The sequence below is a fragment of the Bombina bombina genome, chromosome 3 (genome assembly GCF_027579735.1).
Source record: "Bombina bombina isolate aBomBom1 chromosome 3, aBomBom1.pri, whole genome shotgun sequence".
NCBI classification, from domain to species: Eukaryota; Metazoa; Chordata; class Amphibia; order Anura; family Bombinatoridae; genus Bombina; species Bombina bombina.
The window spans coordinates 1261514504-1261529446 of record NC_069501.1 but is presented as its reverse complement, the minus strand read 5'-3'; positions in this window follow the sequence as shown (position 1 = coordinate 1261529446).

The window sequence follows — 14943 nt, the reverse complement described above, 5'->3', positions numbered from 1 at the left end:
ATAACTATTTAATAACTACTGTACCTAGTTAAAATAAATACAAAGTTGACTGTAAAATAAAAATAAACTCTAAGCTAGCTACAATGTAACTATTAGTTATATTGTAGCTAGCTTATAGTTTATTTTATAGGTAAGTATTTAGTTTTAAATATGAATAATTTAGTTAATTAATGTTATTTTATTTAGATTATTTTAAATTATATTTAAGTTAGGGGGGTTAGACTTAGGTTTAGGGGTTAATATATTTATTATAGTGGCAGCGAAGTTGGGGGCGGCAGATTAGGGGTTAATAAATGTAGGTAGGTGTCGACGATGATAGGGATGGCAGATTAGGGGTTAATAAAATGTAACTAATGTTTGTGAGGTGGGAGTGCGGCGGTTTAGGGGTTAATATATTTATTAAAGTGGCGGCGATGTCCGGTCGGCAGATTAGGGGTTAAAAATGTTATTTAAGTGTTTGCGATGTGGGGGAGGGGGCTCGGTTTAGGGGTTAATAGGTAGTTTATGGGTGTTAGTGTACTTTTTAGCACTTTAGTTAAGAGTTTTATGTTACGGCGTTAGCCCATAAAACTCTTAACTACTGACTTTTAAATGTGGTAGGAGTCTTGATAGGAGAGGGTCTACCGCTCACTTTTTCCAAGAGTCATAATACCAACGTTAGGCAAATCCCATTGAAAAGATAAGATACAGAATTGACGTAAGTGGATTTGCGGTATGTTCGAGTCGCGGAAATAAAGTGAGCGGTACACCTGTAGCTGCAAGTCTCATAATACCAGCGTTAGGAAAAAAGCAGCGTTGGGACCTCTCAACGCTGCTTTTTAAGGCTAATGCAAAACTCGTAATCTAGGCCTTAATGTTTTAAGACCGTTAACGGTATTTGAGCGGATATGCACAAACCTTGGAATCAAGAGAGCACATCTCTCATTAATATACTAAATGCTCAAAGGGTCTTTCCCCACTCAGAGACCTACATACCTAACGAAATGGAACACAGAAATATTAGAGAATGTTAGTGATGAAGACTGGAAGCTTTGCTTCAGGGCATCTCACTCAGCTTCCTCCTCACTACTCTTATCTGAAATGAACTAAAACATTCTAGCCCGTTGGTACTTGACACCACACCGTCTCAGACATATCTATCCGATCGCTCCTCCTACCTGTTGGAGACGTTGTGGAGGTATAGGGACTATGACCCACATCTCGTGGAATTGGCCAATCATCTCTGATTTTTGGACACAAATGGAATATAGTATCAATAAGATCTTAGGCTCACACATAAATCTCAACCCTGGTCTCATTCTCCTTAACCTCTTTATTATTATTATTATTATTATTATTATTATTATTATCATTTATTTATAAAGCGCCAGCAGATTACGCAGCGCTATACAAAGAATAAAAAACATTACAGGGATGCATTAAATACACAAACAAGTACAGTATTGGGGTACATTACAGTTGTAGGTGCAATAATTGAGTTATACAAAAGGAGAGGAATGCCCTGCCCTTGAGCACAAGCAGTAGTAGTTCACTTTAAATACAAAGTGGCCTACAGGTAGAGAGGCTCTCAAGCTTACAATCTAAAGGAGAGGGAATGAACACAGAAGATAAGGGAGAATGGAAATAAGTCTGATATAAGGCAGAGTGAATTGAGAGTGAGTGATGACATAGGGGAAAAAAGTGTTTGGTGACTGAGCAAAAGAGGTTTTGAAAAGTGTAAAAGAATGTGGTAAAATGTCAGTACAAATGCTGTGAGTCTGAATTGGTTTCTTTATCCTGGATTATTAGTGACAGCTGCACATAATTACTGTTAGAAGGTGTGTGTATATGTGCTAGTAAGCACTAGGGTGGGTTGGTGGTGGGAAGGGACTGGAGGGCTAGTGTGTGCAAATCTCTGGAGTCTGATGATATGCTTGTAGAATGTCTGGGCAAATCTGATGTGAGGTGTGCGGCTGTGGAAAGAGAAAGAAGGGTAAACATGCCTGGTGAGGAGGTTTAGGGGGGAGGAGTGGTTTGAAGCACAGAGGGTGGGAGAAGAGGTTTGGAAACAAAGTTTGGAGGATAAAAGATTGAAATATTACAATGAGATTTAGAAATAATTCCATGATAGCCCCACAGAAATAAGAAATAATTGCACTCAGTGTCTTGATTGGAGAGAGACCAGCCAGGTGAGTCACCTTGTAAAATGTTTTTTTTTTTTTTTAAATCTCTGGAGTCTCTTTCCACCACTTCATTGTGCATACCGCACAACATTACTTCAATTAATGATAGCTTGTGCCAAAAGGCTTATACCAAGATTTTAGCGTTTGAAAAACAGTATTATTACTATATTGGTAAACAAGATTTTATTACTGACACGCTCTTCATCTGGGAACAAGGACTTTCTGAAATTGATCACGGTAGTAATGCACCTACCAATACTTGATTATCTGAACCTGACGTTAAGATTAATTACCTTTTTGTAATATTGGTCCCTTGGGATCAGTTTGGGTATGGACATGTTATTGCACTCTATCAATATCCACAGATGGGATCAGTATGGAAACTCAAATTCATGTTCTCCTTATCCCTCCCTTTGCCTCCTTTCCCTTACCTCCTTACTTTCCTTTACCCCAGTACTTGCTATCTGACAGTATGTCTTTGAAATTTGTTACATTTAAAAAAAAAAAGGGGTTCAAACTATCGGGTTGAATTACAACATTCATGTGACTCTCTTTTTTTTTTCCTCCTGTTTAATATGTCAATTTACATGTTCTGTTGTCATGTTGTGAAATTTATAAACCCAATAAAAATTATTGAATAAAAAATAAATAAAAAAATACCGCATTGCGGAATTTAAGACTTAAATTTATCTTTTATTGGAAGATGTAATTACCATTTTCTACCACCGGAGGGGAGTAGAGGTTCAATTATTCTCCGTACACACTATATTTTTGTACACGCTTAGCTTAGCTTACTATATTACTTGGGTCTGCTCCAAGATTCCCAGTTATATATTTATCTTGCTGCTCTCCACAGACACATCTTCTACATATGCAGGTCACAACTAGGTATTTATATATTTTCTCCACTGCCTCCTGCTGACTAAAGCTAATGTTAAAAGAAGGACCTTGATGACTGCCACTGTTTGTATTATACATACAAATCTGAGTTTTGTGCTTTGAGTGTACTTATAGGCTTAGTGGATATATGTTGGTAAGGCATATTGCTGTCTATTGTATGTATGGTTATCCAAATGTTCTTACTATATACAACAACAATCTAATTTAATCTGTGTTATATTATTATCATTGTTATAGGTCACTACATTTAAAGATAAGAACTTGCACTATTCAGCTTCCCTGTTTGAGAAATCTTTCATTTTACTCGCATAGTGCCTTTAATCTAGCCTAAGTAATAGTCTTAAAGAGTGGCTACTTATTTCTCATATGCTTTAAAGATGCCTACCTCCATGTATCTCTCTATTAGTATGAGATTTCACATTTATTACCTTTCTACACTGGCTCCTTGTATGTAGGATACAATCATGAGTATGCTGATTGATTGTGCTGTACCCACAGCTATCCTAAACATTTCTAATTAGTGTTCACATGTAAGTGACCCATCTTTTAAACATCCTTATTAGTGCCTAGCACAACTTACCAGGGGGTAAAAATACTGTCATCTGCTTGCACAAGTTCTGACCTGTTTGCAGAACAATTATTTTTATTTATAGTAAACCAAGGAACTCATTTTTAATTTTCTGTCTGTTGAGACTTATTGACCAATGACAGAGGTGTTGCTAGTGGCCGAGTTGGCGCCCTAAGACTAATTATGCCCAACTGTACATTTATTTTATAACAACCCTCTACTTTGTTCCTTTTCACATATTGAAGTTGATCCATCGCCATTATATCACCTATATAGATGGTGTCTACATTAAGCTCTAATGTAACACTGATGATGCTTGGTTAAAGGTTTCTGAGCTACTATCTTCCCCCACGTCCATTAAAATAATGCGCTGTGTATTTTTAGTAAGCATGTATTACCTGCCACATTTGAACAACCACCTCCTCCCCCCACCACCACATAATGGGCCTCCTAGATCAGGAGGACTGCTTGCGCCGTTTATCTCACCTATACCACAACCCTTATTACTTTTAACAGTAATTCTTACTTTCTATCATAGTGCTGACCTCATTTTTTTCACCTACCTTAGCAAGAATGGTCAGCATAACTTACTCAATATTATAAGTAAGCCAAACATACCATACCCAAAACAGGCCTGTCTTAATAGTGCTTAATTATTTTGGTTGGATATTAGGTCCTTCTTGAATATTTTGTTTTTTAACATGGATTTCCCCAGATACCTCTGTCACGTGCTATATATTTGATTCAGGCTTTAAAGTCACTATTTAAATAAATCATTTGTTAGTTTCCAAGAGTGACCCTTTTTGTTGTTTTCCCTAAAGCTTCCCCTCTACTGTCTAGTATATATACCTGGAGGTCCAAAAGAGGCCACTGTTTGTAATTCAGGGAATCTATATTTGACTTTTAGTTAAAAAATGTTTAAGGGGAAACCTAATCTCACACATAATTAAAAACTGAGGTTTGTCGGTGTTCAATATTGTCATATATGCAGTATTATAGTATGATAACATTATACCAAGGAATATCTTAACTCCAGTTTATATATATGTAATAACAATTTAGTTAATTGCTATTTTCTGTTTCACTTTGACTTTTCATAAGGCAATCCTGTATTATTTTTGATTCTCAACCTCAATAAAAAATATAATAAAAAAAACAAAAAAAAACAAAATATAATCGTGTTGAAATTCATTAACTTAATTTCATGATGTATGATATGTAAAGGGATTTGCAAATGATTTATGTGTAGAGTGTCCATTTCACTCAAACGAACATTAATATTCCTCTAACTTAGAAAATCTAATTCTGAATGTGTCTATTGATATTGGGATGACATACATTTAATCCTAATGTAAACGAGATATTCACAAAACATACTCTGTAAAAGTAATGTCAGATAGATAACATTCTATTCTTAATATTTAATATGACCGGTAGTTAGTGATGTCTCGAATTGTTCGCCGGCGAATAGTTCACGGCAAACATAGCTTGTTCGCGTTCGCAACGGCGGGCGAACATATGCGATGTTCGAACCTCCCCCTATTCGTCATCATTGAGTAAACTTTGACCCTGTATCAAAGACACATTTCAGACAATCAGCAGCAGACCCTCCCTCCCAGAACCTCCCAGCTCATGGACAGCAGCCATTTTAGATTCATTCGGAAGCTGCTTTCTTAGTGAGAGGAGGGACAGTGTAGCTGCTGCTGATTTAATAGGAAAATTGATAGCTAGGCTAGTGTATTCAGTGTCCACTACAGACCTGAAGGACTCATCTGATCTCTGCTGTAAGGACAGCACCCCAAAAAGCCCTTTTTAGGGCTAGAACATCAGTCTGTTTTTTTTTCCCCTGTGTAATCTAATTGCAGTTGCCTGCCTGCCAGCGTGTGTGTCAGGCTCACAGCGTATACTGTGCCTACTTGCCCAGTGCCACCACTCATACCTGGTGTAACAGTAGTGTAAATTAAAAAAAAAAAACATTTTGACTGTGAAACATCAGTCTGCTAATGTAATCTAATTGAAGTTGCCTGCCTGCCAGCGTGTGTGCCAGGCCCACTTGCCAACTAGTGCCACCAATCATAATTGTTATAACAGTAGTGTAAATATTTTAAAAAAAAACTTTTTTGACTGTGAAATATCAGTCTGCTAGTGTAATCTAATTGCAGTTGCCTGCCTGCCTGCCAGCATGTGTGCCAGGCCCACTTGCCAACTTGTGCCACCAATCATATTTGTTATAACAGTAGTGTAAATATTAAAAAAAAAAAATTGACTGTGAAATATCAGTCTGCTAGTGTAATCTAATTGAAGTTGCCTGCCTGCCAGCGTGTGTGCCATGCCCACTTGCCAACCAGTGCCACCAATCATATTTGTTATAACAGTAGTGTAAATATTTTGAAAAAAAACTTTTTTGACTGTGAAACATCAGTCTGCTAGTGTAATCTAATTGCAGTTGCCTGCCTGCCAGCGTGTGTGCCAGGCCCACTTGCCAACTAGTGCCACCAATCATATTTGTTATAAAAGTAGTGTAAATATTTAAAATAAAAACTTTTTTGACTGTGAAACATCATTCTGCTAGTGTAATCTAATTGCAGTTTCCTGGCTGCCAGCGTGTGTGCCAGACCCACTTGCCAAGTTAGTGGCACCACTCATATTTGTTGTAACAGTAGTGTAAATATTTAAAAAAAAAACTTTTTTGACTGTGAAACATCAGTCTGCTAGTGTAATCTAATTGAAGTTGCTTGCCTGCCAGCGTGTTTTCCAGGCCCACTTGCCAACTAGTGCCACCAATCATATATGTTGTAACAGTAGTATAAATATTTAAAATAAAAAAAATTTGGACTGTGAAACATCAGTCTGCTATTGTAATCTTATTGCATTTGCCTGCCTGCCAGCGTGTGTGCCAGGCCCACTTGCCAAGTTAGTGGCACCACTCATATTTGTTGTAACAGTAGTTTAACTATTTAAAAATTAAAAATTTTTGACTGTGAAACATCAGTCTGCTTTTTTGTGTCAGGCTCACAGCGTATACTGTGCCCACTTGCCCAGTGCCACCACTCATATCTTGTTTAATAGTAGTGTAAGTGTACATTTAAAAAAAATAAACTTTTTGGATTGTGAAACATCAGTCTGCTATTTGTGTCAGGCTCACAGCGTATACTGTGCCCACTTGCCCAGTGGCACCACTCATATTTTGTTTAATAGTAGTGTAAGTCTACATTTAAAAAAAAAATGACAGGCAGAGGCAGGCCACCCCGCAGGTGCCGTCATGGTCGTGGTGCTGTGATTCCCTTTGACCCTACAATAATGCCCAGTGTTCAGAGGCCATGTACCATGAACGCGAAAAGTTCTGAGGAGGACCTAGTTGACTGGATATTACAGGACACCCAATCTTCTACAGCTTCCGCTCGGAACCTTGACACATCATCCACCTCCAGCTTAGCTTCGGGCACCTCTCAAGTGACCAGTGCCACTCGCCCACCTGCCGCCACCACAAACACTAGCACCACAGCCACTTCACTTAAACTGTCAGAGGAGTTATTGACACATCAGTTGGAAGAAATGAGTGATGCGCAACCATCATTGACAGAGGATGTAGATAACAGTGATATGTCTCAGTCAGGCAGCATTACAGACATGGACGTACGGTGTGATTATGATGATGATGTTGTACCCGCTGCTGCTTCCTTTGTTGATTTGTCAGATACAAGTGAAGCAGTTGATGATGATGCATCCGTGGATGTCACGTGGGTGCCCGCTAGAAGAGAAGAAGAAGAGGGGGAAAGTTCAGATGGGGAGACAGAGAGGAGGAGACGAGTTGGAAGCAGGGGGAGGTCGTTGCAAGGAGATAGTGGCACAGTCAGACAGCATGCATCGGCACCCGAGGTCAGCTAGACAGCACGCCAATCAATGCATGCTGTTGCCACCACCATCGCAGAGCTCTGCAGTGTGGCATTTTTTTGTGTGTCTGCCTCTGACAACAGCGATGCCATTTGCAACCTGTGCCAAAAGAAACTGAGTCGTAGGAAGTGCAACACCCACCTAGGTACAACTGCTTTGCGAAGGCACATTATCTCACATCACAAACGCTGATGGGATGAACACATGAGTAGAAGCAGCACACAAACTCAAAGCCGCCATCCTCCTCCTGGTCCAGCATCTTCAGCCAAGTCAACCACTGCTGTACTCCTTGCCCCCTCTCAACAATCTGCCACTCAGTTTCTCTTACGTAGCAGTTCCTGCTCATCTGCCCACAGTCAGGTGTCTGTCAAGGACATATTTGAGTGTAAGAAGCCAATTTCTGAACTTGTCTGAACTCTTAGCCCGCCAGCTTTTACCATACAAGCTGGTGGAGTCTGAAGCGTTCAAAAAATTTGTATCTATTGGGACACCGCAGTGGAAGGTACCCGGCCGAAATTTCTTTTCACAAAAGGCAATCCCCAACCTGTAATCGATTGTGCGAAAGGAAGTAATGGCATGTCTGGCACACAGTGTTGGGGCAAGTGTCCATCTGACCACTGATAGCTGGTCTGCAAAGCATGGTCAGGGCAGGTATATCACCTACACTGCGCATTGGGTAAACCTGCTGATGGCTGACAAGCATGGAATGCGTGGCTCTGCAGAGGAGTTGGTGACACCGCCACGATTTGCAGGCAGGCCTGCTGCTACCTCCTCTACTCCTCCTACTCCATCCTCTTCCATAACCTCTTCCTCGGCTGAGTCCTCTTCTGCTGCTACATCTTGCTCCACATCAACGGCACCCCTCCAGCTCCGCAGGTACTATTCCACATCCCGGATACGGCAGTGTCACGCCGTCTTGGGGTTGACTTGCCTGAAAGTGAAGAGTCACACCGCAGCAGCACTCCTGTCCGCCCTGAACGCATAGGTGGATCAGTGGCTGACACCGCACCAACTGGAGATCGGCAAAGTGGTTTCTGACAACGGAAGTAATTTGGTGGCCGCATTGAAATTGGGCAAGTTGACACATGTGCCATGTATGGCACATGTGTGTAATCTGATTGTACAACGCTTTGTGCATAAGTACCCAGGCTTACAGGACGTCCTAAAGCAGGCCAGGAAGGTGTGTGGCCATTTCAGGCATTCCTACATGGCCATGGCGCACTTGTCAGATATCCAGTGGCGAAACAACCTGCCAGTGAGGCGCTTGATTTGCGACAGCCCGACACGTTGGAATTGAACACTCCTAATGTTCGACCGCCTGCTACAACAAGAAAAAGCTGTTAACGAGTATTTGTATGACCGGGGTGCTAGGACAGCCTCTGGGGAGCTGGCGATTTTTTTGCCATGTTACCGGACGCTCATGCGCAATGCCTGTAGGCTCATGCATCCTTTTGAGGAGGTGACAAACCTAGTCAGTCACAAAAGGCACCATCAGCAGCATCATACCATTTGTTTTCTTCCTGGAGTGTGCCCTGCGAAGAGTGCTGGATCAGGCCGTAGATGAGCGTGAAGAGGAAGAGGAAGAGTTGTGGTCTCCATCACCACCAGAAACAGCCTTATCAGCATTGCTTGCTGGACCAGTGGCAACACAGGAAGAGGATTGTGAGGAAGAGGAGTCAGAGGAGGGATGTGGCTTTGAGGAGGAGGAGGAAGACCAAGCACAACAGGCATCCCAGGGTGCTCGTTGTTGTCACCTTTCTGGTACCCGTGGTGTTGTACGTGGCTGGTAGACATGTGCGGTTCGTTTCGGATTAATTCGGAAATTCGGTAAATTCGGTAAATTCGGAGATTCGGATCGATTCGGATTTCCGAATTAAAATACTTCCGAATCTACCGAATGAATCCGAAATAGCTGCCGTGTCTCCAAATAAATCAGAATTAGCTCGTTACAATTCGGCATTTCCCCATAGGAAACAATGGGAGTTTCGGCTGAAAAAAAACTAACACCGCAGCCCCATTGTTTCCTATGGGGAAAGACTAAGTCTGCACCTAACACCCTAACATGTACCCCGAGTCTCTAAACACCCCTAATCTAACACTTATTAACCCCTAATCTGCCGCCCCCGCTATCGATGACACCTGCATTATTTTATAAACCCCTAATCGGCAGACCGAATATCGCCGCCACCTACATTATAACTATTAACCCCTAATCTGCTGTCCCTAACACCGCCGACCCCTACATTATAGTTATTAACCCCTAATCTGCCCCCCCCCAACGTCGCCGCAATCTAACTACAAGTATTAACCCCTAATCTGCCGACCCGATATCGCCGCCGCCTACATTATAGCTATTAACCCCTAATCTGCTGTCCCTAACACCGCCGACCCCTACATTATAGTTATTAACCCCTAATCTGCCTCCCCCAACGTCGCCGCAATCTAACTACAAGTATTAACCCCTAATCTGCCGACCCGATATCGCCGCCGCCTACATTATAGCTATTAACCCCTAATCTGCTGTCCCTAACACCGCCGACCCCTACATTATAGTTATTAACCCCTAATCTGCCCCCCCAACGTCGCCACAATCTAACTACAAGTATTAACCCCTAATCTGCCGACCGCAAATCGCCGCAACTATAATAAATGTATTAACCCCTAAACCGCCGCACTCCCGCCTCTCAAACACTATAATACATTTTATTAACCCCTAATCTGCCCTCCCTAACATCGCCGCCACCTACCTACAATTATTAACCCCTAATCTCCCGCCCCCAACGTCGCCGCTACTATAATAAGGTTATTAACCCCTAAACCTAAGTCTAACCCTAACACTAACACCCCCTAACTTAAATATAATTTAAATAAAACGAAATAAGTTTACTATAGTTAAATAAATGAATCCTATTTAAAACTAAAGACTTACCTGTAAAATAAACCCTAAGATAGCTGCAATATAACTAATAGTTACATTGTAGCTATTTTAGGATTTATTTTTATTTTACAGGCAACTTTGTATTTATTTTAACTAGGTACAATAGTTATTAAATAGTTATTAACTATTTAATTACTACCTAGCTAAAATAAATACAAATTTACCTGTAAAATAAATCCTAACCTAAGTTACAATTACACCTAACACTACACTATCATTTAATTAATTAAATAAATGACTCATATTTAAAACTAAATACTTACCTGTAAAATAAACCCTAATATAGCTGCAATATAACTAATAGTTACATTGTAGCTATTTTAGCATTGATCGGAACAGCCAATAGAATGCGAGGTCAATCTGATTGGCTGATTCCATCAGCCAATCGGATTGAACTTGAATCTGATTGGCTGATTGAATCAGCCAATCAGATTTTTCCTACCTTAATTCCAATTGGCTGATAGAATCCTATCAGCCAATCGGAATTCAAGGGACGCCATCTTGGATGACATCACTTAAAGGTACAGTCGCCTAGTCGTCGGATCAAGAAAGAAGAGGATGCTCTGCGTGGGATGTCTTCAGGATGCTGCCGCTCCGCTCCCGATGGATGAACAGAGAAGATGCCGCCTGGATCAAGACTTCTGATGGATGGAAGACCTCTTCTTGCCCCGCTTGGATGAAGACTTCTGCCGGTCTGGATGTCCTCTTCTGCCCCATCGGATGAAGACTTCGGCCCGCTGGGTGAAGACACGGTAGAGAGATCTTCAGGGGGGTAGTGTTAGGTTTATTTAAGGGGGGTTTGGGTTAGAGTAGGGGTATGTGGGTGGTGGGTTGTAATGTGGGGGGGGTATTGTGTTTTTTTTTACAGGCAAAAGAGCTGTTTTCTTTGGGGCATGCCCCGCAAAAGGCCCTGTTCAGGGCTGGTAAGGTAATAGAGCTGATTACTTTTGTAATTTAGTATAGGGTAGGGCATTTTTTTATTTTGGGGGGCTTTGTTATTTTATTAGGGGGCTTAGATTAGGTGTAATTAGTTTAAAATTCTTGTAATTTTTTTTATTTTTTGTAATTTAGTGTTTGTTTTTTTTGTACTTTAGTTTAGTTTATTTCATTGTATTTAATTGTAGGTACTTGTAGTTAATTTATTTAATGATAGTGTAGTGTTAGGTTTAATAGTAACTTAGGTTAGGATTTATTTTACAGGTAATTTTGTAATTATTTTAACTAGGTAGCTATTAAACAGTAAATATCTATTTAATAGCTATTGTACCTAGTTAAAATAAATACAAAGTTGCCTGTAAAATAAATATAAATCCTAAAATAGCTACAATGTAACTATTAGTTATATTGTAGCTATATTAGGGTTTATTTTACAGGTAAGTATTTAGTTTTATATAGGATTAATTTATTTAGTTAATTTAATGACAGTGTAGTGTTAGGTGTAATTGTAACTTAGGTTAGGGTTTATTTTACAGGTAAATTTGTATTTATTTTAGCTAGGTAGTTATTAAATAGTTATTAACTATTTAATAGCTATTGTACCTAGTTAAAATAAATACAAAGTTGCCTGTAAAATAAATATAAATCCTAAAATAGCTACAATGTAACTATTAGTTATATTGTAGCTATATTAATAGCTAGTAGGGGGCTTAGATTAGGTGTAATTAGTTTAAAATTATTGTAATATTTTATTATTTTTGCTAATTTAGTGTTTGTTTGTTTTTTTGTACTTTTCTGATGGATGGAAGACCTCTTCTTGCCCCGCTTGGATGAAGACTTCTGCCGGTCTGGATGTCCTCTTCTGCCCCATCGGATGAAGACTTCGGCCTGGCTGGGTGAACACGACTCAAGGTAGGGAGATCTTCAGGGGGGTAGTGTTAGGTTTATTTAAGGGGGGTTTGGGTTAGAGTAGGGGTATGTGGGTGGTGGGTTGTAATGTGGGGGGGGGGATTGTGTTTTTTTTTTACAGGCAAAAGAGCTGTTTTCTTTGGGGCATGCCCCGCAAAGGGCCCTGTTCAGGGCTGGTAAGGTAATAGAGCTGTTAACTTTTGTAATTTAGTATAGGTTAGGGCATTTTTTTATTTTGGGGGGCTTTGTTATTTTATTAGGGGGCTTAGATTAGGTGTAATTAGTTTAAAATTCTTGTAATATTTTTTTATTTTTTGTAATTTAGTGGGGGGGGGTTGTACTTTAGTTAAGTTTTTTTAATTGTATTTAATAGTAGGTACTTGTAGTTAATTTATTTAATGATAGTGTAGTGTTAGGTTTAATTGTAACTTAGGTTAGGATTTATTTTACAGGTAATTTTGTAATTATTTTAACTAGGTAGCTATTAAATAGTCAATATCTATTTAATAGCTATTGAACCTAGTTAAAATAAATACAAAGTTGCCTGTACAATAAATATAAATGCTAAAATAGCTACAATGTAACTATTAGTTATATTGCAGCTATATTAGGGTTTATTTTACAGGTAAGTCTTTAGTGTTATATAGGATTCATTTATTTAGTTAATTTAATGATAGTGTAGTGTTAGGTGTAATTGTAACTTAGGTTATGATTTATTTTACAGGTAAATTTGTATTTATTTTAGCTAGGTAGTTATTAAATAGTTATTAACTATTTAATAACTATTGTACCTAGTTAAAATAAATACAAAGTTGCCTGTAAAATACATATAAATCCTAAAATAGCTACAATGTAACTATTAGTTATATTGAAGCTATATTAATAGCTAGTAGGGGGCTTAGATTAGGTGTAATTAGTTTAAAATGATTGTAATATTTTATTATTTTTGGTAATTTAGTGTTTGTTTGTATTTTGGTACTTGTATGATGGATGGAAGACCTCTTCTTGCCCCGCTTGGATGAAGACTTCTGCCGGTCTGGATGTCCTCTTCTGCCCCATCGGATGAAGACTTCGGCCCGGCTGGGTGAACACGACTCAAGGTAGTGAGATCTTCAGGGGGGTAGTGTTAGGTTTATTTAAGGGGGGGTTTGGGTTAGAGTAGGGGTATGTGGGTGGTGGGTTGTAATGTGGGGGGGGGGTTGTGTTTTTTTTTTTTACAGGCAAAAGAGCTGTTTTCTTTGGGGCATGCCCCGCAAAGGGCCCTGTTCAGGGCTGGTAAGGTAATAGAGCTGTTAACTTTTGTAATTTAGTATAGGGTAGGGCATTTTTTTTTATTTTGGGGGGCTTTGTTATTTTATGAGGGGGCTTAGAGTAGGTGTAATTAGTTTAAAATTCTTGTAATATTTTTTTATTTTTTGTAATTTAGTGGTTTTTTATTTTTTGTAATTTAGTGGGGGGGTTTTGTACTTTAGTTTATTTAATTGTAGATAATTGTAGGTACTTGTAGTTAATTTATTTAATGATAGTGTAGTGTTAGGTTTTATTGTAACTTAGGTTAGGATTTATTTTACAGGTAATTTTGTAATTATTTTAACTAGGTAGCTATTAATTAGTCAATAACTATTTAATAGCTATTGTACCTAGTTAAAATAAATACAAAGTTGCCTGTAAAATAAATATAAATGCTAAAATAGCTACAATGTAACTATTAGTTATATTGCAGCTATATTAGGGTTTATTTTACAGGTAAGTATTTAGTTTTAAATATGAGTCATTTATTTAATTAATTAAATGATAGTGTAGTGTTAGGTGTAATTGTAACTTAGGTTAGGATTTATTTTACAGGTAAATTTGTATTTATTTTAGCTAGGTAGTTATTACATAGTTAATAACTATTTAAAAACTATTGTACCTAGTTAAAATAAATACAAAGTTGCCTGTAAAATAAAAATAAATCCTAAAATAGCTACAATGTAACTATTAGTTATATTGCAGCTATCTTAGGGTTTATTTTACAGGTAAGTCTTTAGTATTAAATAGGATTCATTTATTTAACTATAGTAAACTTATTTCGTTTTATTTAAATTATATTTAAGTTAGGGGGTGTTAGTGTTAGGGTTAGACTTAGGTTTAGGGGTTAATAACCGCCGACCCCTACATTATAGTTATTAACCCCTAATCTGCTTCCCCCAACGTCGCCGCAATCTAACTACAAGTATTAACCCCTAATCTGCCGACCCGATATCGCCGCCGCCTACATTATAGCTGTTAACCCCTAATCTGCTGTCCCTAACACCGCCGACCCCTACATTATAGTTATTAACCCCTAATCTGCCCCCCCCAACGTCGCCACAATCTAACTACAAGTATTAACCCCTAATCTGCCGACCGCAAATCGCCGCAACTATAATAAATGTATTAACCCCTAAACCGCCACACTCCCGCCTCTCAAACACTATAATACATTTTATTAACCCCTAATCTGCCCTCCCTAACATCGCCGCCACCTACCTACAATTATTAACCCCTAATCTCCCGCCCCCAACTTCGCCGCTACTATAATAAGGTTATTAACCCCTAAACCTAAGTCTAACCCTAACACTAACACCCCCTAACTTAAATATAATTTAAATAAA